This window comes from Nomascus leucogenys, chromosome 12, assembly GCF_006542625.1.
Source record: "Nomascus leucogenys isolate Asia chromosome 12, Asia_NLE_v1, whole genome shotgun sequence".
In the NCBI taxonomy this organism is placed as follows: domain Eukaryota; kingdom Metazoa; phylum Chordata; class Mammalia; order Primates; family Hylobatidae; genus Nomascus; species Nomascus leucogenys.
In genome coordinates this window covers 14194335-14207782 of record NC_044392.1, presented here as the reverse complement: position 1 = coordinate 14207782, position 13448 = coordinate 14194335, and positions in this window count along the sequence as shown.

The following is a 13448-nucleotide window of genomic DNA, read 5'->3' as shown; positions in this document are numbered from 1 at the left end:
CTTCACCTTTAGTGGCAAGCACCACTATTTTGGGGGACAAGCACCCCCCACCCCTTCTCTCCGTGTCTCTACGCTCTCTTTTCTCTCCACTTTCCTGGTGGGGCAAACGCCCTCCACCCCTTCTCCACTTTCCTGGGGGGCAAGCACCCCCCCTTCTTTCTGTGTCTCTACTCTCTCTTTTCTCTCCACTTTCCTGGGGGGCAGGCACCCCCCACCCCTTCTTTCCATGTCTCTACCTTCTGTTTTCACTGGGCTTGCCTCCTTCACTATAGGTGAATTTCCACCCTTCATTCTTCCTTCTTCTCCCTTAGCCTGTGTTCTCAAGAACTTCAAATCTCTTCAACTCACACCTGACCGAAAACCTAACTGCCTTATTTTCTTCTACAATGCCGCTTGACCCAATACAAACTCAACAGTGGTTCCAAATAGCCAGAAAACAGCACTTTGGATTTTTCCATCCTACAAGATCTAGATAATTCTTATCATAAAATGGGCAAATGGCCTGAGGTGCCTGACGTCCAGGTATTCTTTTACACATCAGTCCTTCCCTAGTCTCTGTTCCCAATGCAACTCATCCCAAATCTTCCTTCTTTCCCTCCCACCTGTCCCCTCAGTCCCAAACCCAAGCATCTCTGAGTCTTTCCAATCTTCCTTTTCAACGGACCCACCTGTCCTCTCCCTTCCTCCCCAGGCTGCTCCTCACCAGGCCGAGCCAGGTCCTAATTCTTCCTCAGCCTCCACTCCCCCACCCTATAATCCTTTTATCACTTCCTCTCCTTACACCCAGTCTGGCTTACAGTTTTGTTCTGCAACTAGCCCTCCCGCACCTGCCCAGCAATTTCCTCTTAAAAAGATGGCGGAAGCTAAAGGCATATTCAAGGTTAATGCTCCTTCTTCTTTATCCAACCTCTCCCAAATCAGTTAGTGTTTAGGCTTTTTTTCATCAAAGATAAAACCCAGCCCAGTTCATGGCCCATTTGGCAACAACCCTTAGACGCTTTACAGCCCTAGACCCTGAAGGGTCAGAAGGCCATCTTATTCTCAATATGCATTTTATTACCCAATCCACTCCCAACATTAAATAAATTCCATCCCTCAAACCCTACAACAGGACTTAATTAACTTTGCTTTCAAGGTATACAATAATAGAGGAAAGTTACAATTACTTGCCTCCACTGTGAGAAAAAGCCCAGCCACACCTCTAGCACACAAGAACTTTGAAACGCCTAAGCCACAGCAGTCAAGCATTCCTACAGGACCTTCTCCATCAGGATCTTGCTTCAAGTGCCAGAAATCTGACCACTGGGACAAGGAATGCCCGCAGCCTGGGATTCCTCCTAAGCTGTGTCCCATCTGTGCAGGACCCCACTGAAAATCAGACTGTCCAACTCACCCGGCATCCACTCCCAGAGCCCCTGGAACTCTGGCCCAAGGCTCTCTGACTGACTCCTTCCCAGATCTTCTTGGCTTAGTTGCTGAAGACTGATGCTGCCTGATCACTTCAGAAGCTTCCTGGACCATCACAGATGCTTGCAGCTTGCAACAGAGCAAGACTCTGTCCATGAAAAAAATAAATAAATGGCTGGGCATGGTGGCTCATGCCTGTAATCCAGCACTTTCAGAGGCCAAAGTAGGCAGATCACATCTCCGGTAGGCAGATCACTGGAGGTAAGGAGTTCAAGACCAGCCTGGCCAACATGGTGAAACCCCATATCTCCTAAAAATACAAAAATTAGCTGGGTGTGGTGGCAGATGCCTGTAATGCCAGCAACCAGGGAGGCTGAGGCAAGAGAATCCCTTGAACCTGGGAGGCAGAGGTTGCAGTGAGCCGAGATTGCGCCACTGTACTCCAGCCTGGGTGACAGAGTGAGACACCATCTCCAAAAAAATAAAAATAAAAAATAAAAAATAAAGTTATGAAACTGCCATTGCAAAATTATAACTGAGACAGTGAGGAAGATATGACCTAACTGACTCCATCTTGCTTCTAAACCCCAAGCTGTCATTGTTCATTCCTGGACTTTGGGAGAAACTTAGTTTATAGTTCGGCTTTGAAACAAAGATGGTAACAGTCCTTTCCCAAAACAAACCTACTTACCGTCTGTGGATTAGACTGCCTAAAGCCACAAGATTAGAGGTTATGGTGATTTTACTAAATAATTCAAGATATAACTATATTCATTAAACCAATATCAGTATCTTATTTGTTAAAGGTTACACAAGCAAGATCATTCTGTCTTGGGCTGTGTTTATAGTTTTGTAACCCCTATGCCAAATTTTGACACCTTATAATATTTGGCAGGGATGAGTATGAAATTGCTTCATTAATACATGCAAAGAAAAAAGTAGGCGGGCAATTCTTAAGACATTTCTAATATTACCTTACCATTAATTTTAAAGCTAGCTTATTTATTAAAGATTTTACTTAAGTTACATAAACTTGAAAGAGCATTTCACTAGTCTTTTGTAGTATATGATTTAAGCACTTTTATTTCATTATTTTAAACCAATTAATTAGTGCTCTTTTATATATTTTTAGTAGTGAAACACTGTACACAACACATAAATACATAGACGTATTAGGCATGCCGACAGAAGTACATTTTACAGATTTATGAAAACCTTTTTTTCCCCTTTATTAGACTTTCAGATTCTTGATGACCTATTTCATAACCCTGGGCAGTTTTCAGCTAAATAGCCTTACATTTGCATATTAAAGGAAACAACTTAGGTGAAAGTCAAATAGCAAAATTTACATTATAAGGTCAGAGAGAAAACGTTTGGTGTGCTAGAGGGAAATTAAAACATTTAATTGCCAATTAAGCATAAAATTGTAGAAATTATAAAGTCCTTTTAAATATATATACACACACACATAGACACTCACATAAACAAATATAGCTTTTACTTCAGAACTTTTAGCCATGAGAGAAACACAAATTCACCAGCCTGCAAAAAGAACTTGTTGGATACAGCGGTTTTTATCTTAATAGAAAAATAACAGCAGATTTAGAGCAGGCAGAAAAGAAAAAAATAGAGAAAAAGAGCACTTAGGAACTCTATAATTTGCAGGTCGATCTTAGGGCTCTTTTTCCTTAATGTAAATGTGCACAAAGACCATATTACTTCCATTTGACATAAACTTTGGCAAGTAGATGTGCCATAAAACCTATGGCGTGCTCGAAAGGGGCCATTCTCCTTGTTTCTTCCTCATTCTTAGATTGTTTCCCACTTTTTTTTTTTTTTTTTTTTTTTTTGGTCTTAATAGGAGGAACTGAGCTGTGGCCCAGGTTTTTTGATTGCTATGTGCTGCTTGTGGGCAGCGTGCTATGGCGTCATCGCTGAGTCGTTTCCACCCTCTTACATGTCTCAGTTTCTCTCTCCAGAGGTTTATGACCTCAGAAAAGGCTCAAAAGGCTGGGCGATCAGCCCTTATATGCGTTTCCTGGATGAGCCATTTTAAAAATTAATTTTTGTTGGGGATTTCCCTCCAGGGCCGCTGCACGTCGCAAGGGGTCTACCCCCCGCCGAGACTCCCATGAGGTCCCCAGTCACCCAGGGGTTCTTTCAGCTGGGAGGAGTAAATGCCCTTTCTCTTCGGAGCTGAGAAAACTGTCATTAACGTATGAAAACAACAGTTCACTTCTTCACGCAAATGCACACAGACAAACTGAATTAAGTTTAAATTTGGGAGAAAAAGCAATAGAGAAGACCCTTTAGAATGCATCTCTGAACTAGAATTAGGATCCTTAAACAACAACTTCAGACTGGAACAAACGACAACAACAAAAAACCAACAATGTGATCACTGAGCGCTCTAATGGTAAGGAGAAATTAAGACCAGCTGGTTGTTAATCTTAACTTTATCCAAGACAAACCCCAATTCAGTTACCTACCTAGGGATGGGTCTCAGGCTGAAGGCTGCTTCCTACCATCCTAGAAGCAGGAAAAAAACAACAAACAAACAAACTCATCTTCCCTGTTAGAAGCGAGTTCAAACTCCATAGGAGTTACCTGCATTCCATTGTCATGGAAGCAGGAAAAAAGTTGCCTTCCTTGTGTTGGAAGCAAGTAAAACTCTAGAAAAAGAGGAGTTGTACAGCAAAATAAACTTTAGATCTTGACTAAATTTTGGGAGATCAGGGATTCTCTGGAGGGGTACTCTCAGACCTCAGCAAATTGTCCTATTGGTTTGAGCCATAAAGTTAGCTCATGCTGGTACCATGCACCAGTGGGAGATTTGTCAAAGGTCAGGGGCATCTCCACTCAGAATCCCTCAATGGTTACCAAAATGTGAACCCTGAAAATTTGAGACAGGTCTCAGTTAATTCAGAAACTTTATTTTGCCAAGGTTGAGGATGCGTGCCCGTGACACAGCCTCAGGGAGTCCTGACGACATGTGCCCAAGGTGGCCGGGGCACAGTTTGTTTTCATACATTTTAAGGAGACATAAGACATCAATCAATATACGTAAGAAGTATGTTGGTTCCATCCAGAAAGGTGGGGACAACTCGAAGTGGGGAAGGGGCTTCCAGGTCGCAGGTAGGTGAGAGACAAATGGTTGCATTATTTTGTTTCTGATAAGCCTCTCCAAGGGAGGCAATCAGGTACGTGTCTTATCTCAGTGAGCAGAGGAGTGACTTTGGATAAAATGAGAGGCAGGTTTGCCCTGAGTAGTTCCCAGTTTGACTTTTCCCTTCAGTTTAGTGATTTGTGGGGCCCCAAGATTTCCCACAAGTGAAAGGAAAATATCTCAATCCCCCACCCCAAATCACTAAGCTCAAAGGAAAATTCAAGTTGGGAACTGCTCAGGCCACACCTGCCTCCCATTCTATTCAGCCACCCCCCTGCTCATGATGAACAGGATGCTGCTGAACCCTGGGGACGCTGGGGCCTTAAATGACTTTGATGATGAGAGACTGGGCATGGAGAGCTAGAGGTCCTAATCTCCCTTCCCCAGGGAGTGGAAGCGTCCCAATTACTAGTCCCTAGAATGTGCTGAGATGTCTCACGTTGCGGTGTGCAGCTGGGAGTTGCAGCCTGGCAGGAGGCCCAGGTTTTAGCCTGTGAACCGGGGCCTGGCTATGTAGGCCAGGGTGGCTCTGACCTGGCACTCTGTGGGGCCAGGGCAGACACAGCAGCAAAGGCCATGGGGTCACAAAGAGAGAGAGACTGCAGAAGGATCAGGAGTAACAGGCATAATGGGGCTACTCTTCCCCAGGCCTGAACACTGGGAAGGCACTGGCAGGGCCCCGGTTTTGATGGTGGATTCTTGGGGTAGGGGCCTTGGTAATAGGGCTCTGTGAGTGCTGGGGCAGAATGGGCTATCTTGACCCTTCATAGTCAGGGTCCCAAGTGGGCAATCCTAGAGCCTCGAGGTCTTTGGTCCAGCGGCGGGGGTTTCCACTCAAGGGCCACAGGTACAGCCAGGGGGAGCAGAAACAGGACCCCCCGGCCTTTCACTTCCCACCTGCTCCCGAGGGAGAGAGTAAGGTTTCTGGGGGTAAGTGGGGGCTATCTGAAAGAAAAGGGTGATTTTGGCTGGGGCTTGGTGCCCTACAAGAGCCCTGTGCTTGACTTTGATGCAAGGCACAGACTGGGCTCTGAAGAGGTAGGCTGGGGGGTAGACGTCGTCATGGATGTTGGGTCTCCCTTCCGGCCGTGGCCCACGTACGACCCCTGTTCCCTTAAAGTCAGGACCTTGCAGAACTTTCGCAAGATGTGTCCTCGGAGCCTGGCCGCGATTGCCCTCCTAAGGGGTGCCGCTGCCGAGTGCAGGGGCGCCAGTCGAGACCAAAGCGAATGGGATGACGTCACTGGAGGGCGCGCGGGGCCGCGGGGCAGGGCGGTGCTCCTGCTGCAGGTTTCAGGCCTCTTCTGCCTTCTACGGAGGCCAGGTCAGCAGAGGCGGAGGCCCGGGCTGTGGACGGCCGAGGAGCCGAACTCGTGAAGCCACGTTCCTCCTGCTGCTTTTAACCGAGGCGCGGCGGCTTCCCTAGCCGCTCCCCTTACTCCGAAACCGTGAGCCTCGGCCCTTCCCTCTCTCCCCAGTCCCAGCGGGCGCCGGTGGACACCCCAGAAACCCAAGGGCTCTCGTTCCTGGTCCCGCCCCCTCTACGTTCCCTCCCCTTTTTTCCAGAGGAGGCAGCCCCGGAAGCTCCCGTCTTTCTGGACCCGCGCCTTCCCCACCCTGCTCCGCCCTCGGCCGCGTCCCCCGCTCCGAGTTCCCTTAGCTCTAAGCGGTCCCGGAAGCTCCCGGCTTTCTGGACACGCCCCTGCCTCCCCCACAGGGGCGTGTCCAGACTCCTGACTCCCCCTCCCCCGACTCTCTACCGGCTTGTCGAGGGCTTGACATTTTACCGGGGGGTGGCTCAGAAAAACCTCGTAGAGATGGTGACTTAAAAAAATTCTTTTTCAGCTAGATGCGGTGGCTCACGCCTGTAATCCCAGTGCTTTGGGAGGTCGAGGCGGGCGGATCACTTGAGATCAGCAGTTCGAGACCCGCCTGGCCAACATGGTGAAACCCCGCCTCTACAAAAATACAAAAATTAGCCGGGCGTGGTGGCGCAGGCCTGTGGTCCCAGCTACTCGGGAGGCTGAGGTGGGAGGATCGCCTGAGCTGGGGGAGGTTAAAGCTGCAGTGAGCTGTGATCGTACCACTGCACTCCAGCCTGGGCGACAAGGCAAGACTCTGCCTTAAAAATAAAAATTGTTTTGGTAAAATACACATATTTACCATATGTACTTTTTTTTTTTTTTAATGGAGTCTGGCTCTGTTGCCCAGACTGGAATGCAGTGGCACACCACTGGGTTCAAGCGATTCTCGTGTCTCAGCCACCCAAGTAGCTGGGATTACAGGCGTGCGCCACCACGCTGGGCTAATTTTTGTCTTTTTAGTAGAGATGGGGGTTTCTGTCATGTTGGCCAGGCTGGTCTGGAACTCGTGGCCTCAGGTGATCTGCCCACCTTGGCCTCCCAAAGTGCTGGAATTACAGGCTGAGCCACCGCGCCTGGCCCTACCATGATTTTTTTTTTTTTTTTTTTTTGAAACAGAAGTCTCGCTCTGTCGCCCAGGCAATGGCACGATCTCGGCTCATTGCAACCTCCACCTCCGGGGTTCAAGTGATTCTCCTGCCTCAGCTTCCAGAATAGCTGGGATTACAGGCACCTGTCACCACACCCAGCTAATTTTTGTATTTTTGGTAGAGACGGAGTTTCACCATGTTGGCCAGGCTGGTCTCGAACACTTGACCTCAGGTGATCACCTGCCTCGGCCTCCCAGAGTGCTGGGATTACAGGTGTCAACCACTGCGCCCAGCCTACCATGATATTTTTAATGGCCACATAATACCCTGTTGTGTGGATGTGTTATATTAATTTAACCAGCCCCCTGTTGATTAACATTGTAGCTGTTTATAAAATGGTGTAGTAAACATCCTTTCTGTAGGTCTTTGTGCACATGTGGAGTATATTTGTAGTCTGATTTCTTGGAAGTAGAATTGTTGGGGTAAAAGCTATGTGTATTTAATTTATGATTTTACCTATTTACCCTCCCACTGGTGACTTGTTTAGCTACATTTATTCAAATTGTCTCACTTGCTTTCTCCACCGCCTTACCTCCTACTCACTCCACAACTCATTCTAATTTGGCTTCTATCACTCCACCTTCAAAGGCTCAAAGGTCACCAATGATCCTCATGCTGTCCTATGGACAATCTTCAGATCTCATTTCACTGCTTCTCAAAGACTTCATACAGTTGACCATTCTCTCCTTTGTGAAACATTCTTGTTCCAGCTTTCATAGTGCCACACTTGCCTGGTTTTCCCCTGGCCATGTTGTCTTTCCTCTGCCCACTCTGAAATGTTGGTGCTGCTCAGAGCTTTGATTACCATCTACATGCAGTTGATCCACACAGTGAAGTCTCCCTTCCTAACCTTTATTCAACTGCTTATTTGTCATCTTGAGTTGAATGTCCCACAGGGACCTCAAATCAGTCATACCCAACATTATCCTCCCCCTTCTCACGCTCCCATCTCAGTAGCTCTTCCACTGCTCTCCTAGCCAGAAACCTACAGGTCTGGCTATTTGAACAACCCTATTCCTCAGTCTGCACCTCTAGTCAATCACCATGGCCCTGCCCATTCTATTTCCATAATCTCTTTCCCTTTTTTTTTCTTTTGAGACACGTTCTCGCCCTGTTGCCCAGGCTGGAGTGCAATGGTGCAATCATGCCTCAGTGCAACCTCAACCTCTCCAGCTGTAAGTGATCCTCCTGCCTTAGCCTCCCAAGAAGCTGGGACCACAGACACACCACCATCACCATGCCTGGCTAATTTTCCATTATTTCTTTTTTTTTTTTTGAGACGGAGTCTCGCTCTGTCACCCAGGCTGGAGTGCAGTGGCACGATCTCAGCTCACTGCAAGCACTGCCTCCTGGGTTCATGCCATTCTCCTGCCTCAGCCTCCCGAGTAGCTGGGACTACAGGCGTCTGCCACCACGCCTGGCTAATTTTTTGTATTTTTAGTAGAGACGGAGTTTCACTGTGTTAGCCAGGATGATCTCAATCTCCTGACCTCGTGATCCGCCCACCTTGGCCTCCCAAAGTGCTGGGATTACAGGCGTGAGCCGCTGCGCCGGGCCAATTTTCCATTATTTGTTACCAACGGTCACCTTTCTTTTCCTCCCCTTGTCCCCACCACCTTCTGTACCGCCTGGACACTGCAATGATATTCTAATTGCCTCCCTGGCTTTAGGCTTGCTACTCTTTTTTTTTTTTTTTTTTTTTTTAATTGAAGCAGGATCTCACTTTGTACCCCAGGCTGGAGTGCCCTGGTGTGATCTTAGTTCACTGTGGCCTTGACTCCCCGGGTTGAAGTGGTAGGCTTGCTACTCTTTAAACCAGCCTCCACCCTGTTGCCAGAGTTAACTTTGAGAAATGCAGATCTAATTATGTTACTATCCTGCTTTTTAAAACCTTTCAGTAAGTTCTGATTGCTCTTAGGGTAAAGACAGAAACTTTTTCCATGGTTGATTAGGCTCAGACACTCTCCAGCTTTTTTTGGTTACCGCTGTCCCCTTCCCCATGCCGTAATTTGTTTCTTGAAGGTTTTCTGTTCCTTTGCACTCAGGGCTTTTTTCTTTGCTGTTTTCTCCATCCTGGAATGCTCTTTCTTTCCCTCCCACCTTAACCTGGCTAACACTTTTTCAATCACCAAGCCTCAGCATAAATTTCACTTGCCTGCGGATGCCTTCCAAGACCCCCGAGACGTATGCCGTGTTGAGAGCACAGTAAATATATGAATATGTTTATTCACATTACATATATGAATATATGAACCACAATGAATATATGAACCACAATGAATATATGAACCACTTACAGACTAAGTGGGTGATTCCTAGGCTGCAGTTTTTTCACATGACCTGTAGATGTCATCATTGGCCTTAGTTTAACTCAGTCTAGGCTGAGTGGTCCCCAGCCTGGTGTGTTCATCCAGCAAGTTGGAAAGGTTGTCGAAAAGCTCAGCTTCTTTCCACAGGTCTGATACCTTTCCATCTGTCCTGGCCAGCTGCCTTGATAGGATGACCAAACATCCCAGTTTTCCCAGGACTGAACTTTCAGTGTTCCAAGGACAAGGAATTTTCAGTGCTAAAGCTGGGATAATCCCAGGCAGTTGGGAGAGTTGGTCACCCAACCGCAGTCAGAAGAGCCAAAACTCCCGTATCTGACCTGGAGCAAGGTCCAGGCCCAGCAAGAGGGCTTAGCTCCAACCAGCCAAACCCCTCCCAGCAACATCCGTGGTGGGCAGACCCTGCATGCAGCCTGGTGATTGTAAGAATTAAGAGAGAAACAGTATTTACACTGTAAATAAAGAGACTCACCTTTGTCAGGCAATCACTACCATTTAGTGAGTGCCACTGGGTACAACACACTTACACATATTGTTTCTAATCCTTATAGAAATCCTAAGAGTACAGATTACTCCCCTTTTAGAAATGAGAAAACTGAGACTCAGAGATTAAGTGACCAGCCCAAGTCACACAGGTGTTAAGTGGTGAAATTCAAACGCATGTCTGTTCAACCACAGAGCTCCTGCGATTTTCCCTGAACCTGCAGCCTGGCCATTTTTCTGCTGCTCTAATCTTCATTTGGGAACCCAGGGATATGAATGGGAAGCAAGAGGCAGGTGTGGGTGGAAGCGGTTGAGGAAGGAGGCCTGTGATCAGGGCTTGGGGAAGGGGATGGGCACATGGCATGACAGCTTGCTTGTCCTTTCATGAGTGGGCTCTGCCACCTTGAGCTAAATGTGGACATAGCCTGGGAACAGCCAGGGAGGCTCCTTCATGGGCGCTTATTCTGACACCAAGTTGGGTCCTAATTGAGGAGCCAGGGCTATGTTTCCCAGAGTCCAGGGTGGACCTAGCCCACTCTCATGATTGCAAAAGGACGTCTGGACATGGGAGAGCACGGGAGTTAGCCATAAACTGGAGGGACAAGTGCTGGGTGGGAGCTGTGACCAGGGTCATGCTCAGTAAATGGTTGCAGTTAATTGTATAGCCAGGCTTCTCTCCTTCCCAGGGACATTGTAAGGCTGAGTTTTATTTTGCCCAGGCAGTCACTTAGGAATTGAGCTGCTTTTGAATATTGAACAAAAGTTGCTTTTGTACAGGTATGGACCAAGGCCTGACTGTGATGGGAAGTGGCCTGGCAGCCAGATGTCCCCTCCACAGGAGGTGTAATAAGCCAGCTCTGGGATTCCTTCATATTAAAAAACAAAATACAAACATCCTTCAGGAATCTTAAGTTCCCTGGCAGGGAGCTGCTATTCAAATGTAGTAGGCTTTAGGCTGTGCAGGTTCACTGCATTTCCTTGACTCTGTCCAAGAGTCTTAGGGTGCAAAAATCTGCCAACTACCCAGCCCCTGTGTCTGGTGTGACCTGTTGCCCTGTGGTGTGGCCAATTTCTGCCCTGTGGCTCCACTCAGCCAGCCACATCATTGGACAGGTGGAGCTTGAGCAAGTCCTCATCAGAGCTGGGTCATGTCTCTGTCCTTCCACAGCTGGCCTTCCGTCTTCTACCAGAGAACTGGGCCTTGCACATTCTAGGGCAGGCTGAGCATAATGCAGGGCTGGAGTGGACAGAAACGACTGATGAAGCTGCCTTGTACTCAGGACTCCTCTGTCCTTCATTCTGAAAATACCTAGTGTGTTCCAACTGTGACTAAAGGGAAGAGGGAACTGTGAGACAGTCATCAGCAATGTACCCTTATACTGACCTGGGGCTTCTTGCCAGAAGCTCATGGAAGACAGTCACCTGGTGCAGTGGAAAGCACAGGACTTTATAGTCAGACAGAACTGGGTTCTGCTATTTTCTTGGTGGGTGACCTTGGGAAAGTTACTCAACCTCTCTGAGTCTTGAGTTCCTCAACTGGTAAATAGGAATAATAATATCTATGTCACAAGTTTGTTTTGAGGTCCGAATTTGCTGATCAATGTCTATAAAAATGTATATAAAAATAAAGTATTCATTGAGTGCTTATCATGTGGCAGGCCATGTTGAAGTGCTTTCTAAGCATGGTGTGAACTCATATACCCTATGAGCTGTGTACTTTCATTATCTGTGCTTTACAGATGCAAAGACTGAGACAGGAGAGCTTGAGTAACTTGCCTGAGGTCACAGAGCTAGTAAATAGCAGAGCCAGGATTTGGACCCAAGCACTTAGGCTCTAGCTCACACATACTTAGCTACCAAGCCATGGTGCCATATGGAGTAGGGCTGAATAAAGACTAGCTATTATGATCATTGTAATTTAGCATTAAGTGCTTTTTATATCCATGGTGCTAAGTGTTAATTATTAGCATATTTGGATGCAACGTTTATCCTTTTTGTTCCTATTTTTCCACAGCCATGGCAACAAAGGGCCTCGTGCTCACTCTAGCAGAGCGTCCTGCCTTTGTCTCTGATCCAGCCTGGTGCGTCAGTCTTTGCAAACAAAAGATGTGACCACCCGGCCGCCTATCCCTGCCCCCACCAAAGCAGTAATGGAGGCTGAGGCCTCTCCAGTTGAGCCGAGCCAGGAGAGCAGCAGACAGGTACAGATCAGCAGGCCAGGAACGGGGCTCACAAAAGAGAGGTCGTGCTTAATAAACCTGATTAATTTCTTGGAGCGGCAACAATGCCAAGTGGACAGAGGTGAAATGAGGAACAGTAACTCATCCTGATTCCGAGGCACAGAAGCACAGCTAAAATCAACAGAGAGATTTTGTGGAGATGCTGCTGGGGCCTGAAAGGGTCTGGTGGGGCTCAGTTCTGGGGGAAGATGGATGGAAACTCAGTGAGGGTAAGAGGTACCTCTGAGCAGGGACAGAACACAGGCTGCCCAAGCTACCTGATTGAAATGTAAAGCTGACTAGGACGCTTTCCTGTTTAGATCCCATCCATTGGCCTCCCACCACCTAAATATGATAATCATGTGGACAATAATAACTGTAGTTATTTGATATTTACTGTGTATAGGGTGCTTTACAGAGGAAGAAACTGAGCCATACAGCTTAAGTAACCTGCCCAAAGTCACACAGTTATTAATAAACAACTGGGACTTCAATCCAGTTTACTGTCACAGGCTGACCCAACTATACTTCGGGTCCATCTGTAACTGTATTTGATGGTGGTCTCTTCCATCAGACAGGAAGCCCTTCTGCAGCAGGAGCGGTAACTGATTCAGTCTCTGCCTCTGTAGCCTTCCAGTTGAGCTAGATCTCCAGCTCAGCTGAAGTTCCTAGGTCCTCTGTGCTTCTCCCTCTGAACACTCTCTGGGTGAGCTCATCCGTGCTTTCAGCTTCAATTCCCACCTCCTGGAGGAAGACTTCTAGAGAAGGCATAGGGTTGACTCCCTAAGCACTCTTCCACCCCACGTGATTGATCTTAGCCCATCACATTCGTTCCATCCTTCTTGCCAGTAGTTGGTTTAAGAATGAAGATATGCTCCAGTCCTGCTCAGTGAGATGAAAGGGACCATCTTAGTCAGTTCAGGCTGCTATAACAGAATACCATAGACTGGATGGTTTAAACAATACACATGTATTTCTTACAGTTCTGGAGGCTGGGAACCAAGACCAAAGGATGGGAAGATTCGGTGTCTGGTGAGGGCCTGCTTCCTGGTTCATTGACTGTCTTCTTGCTGTGACCTCACTTGGCAGAAAGAGGGCTAGAGAGTTTTCTGGGGGCCGGGCACTGTGGCTCACACCTGTAATACCAACATTTTGGGAGACCAATGCAGGAGGATTGCTTGAGGCCAGGAATTCAAGACCAACCTGGGCAACATAGTGAGAACCTGTAGTTCCAGCTACTTGGGGGCTGAGGCAAGATCATCACTTGAGGCCAGGATTTCAAGGCTGCAGTGAGCTATGATAGTGCCACTGCACTGCAGCCTGGGTGACAGAGC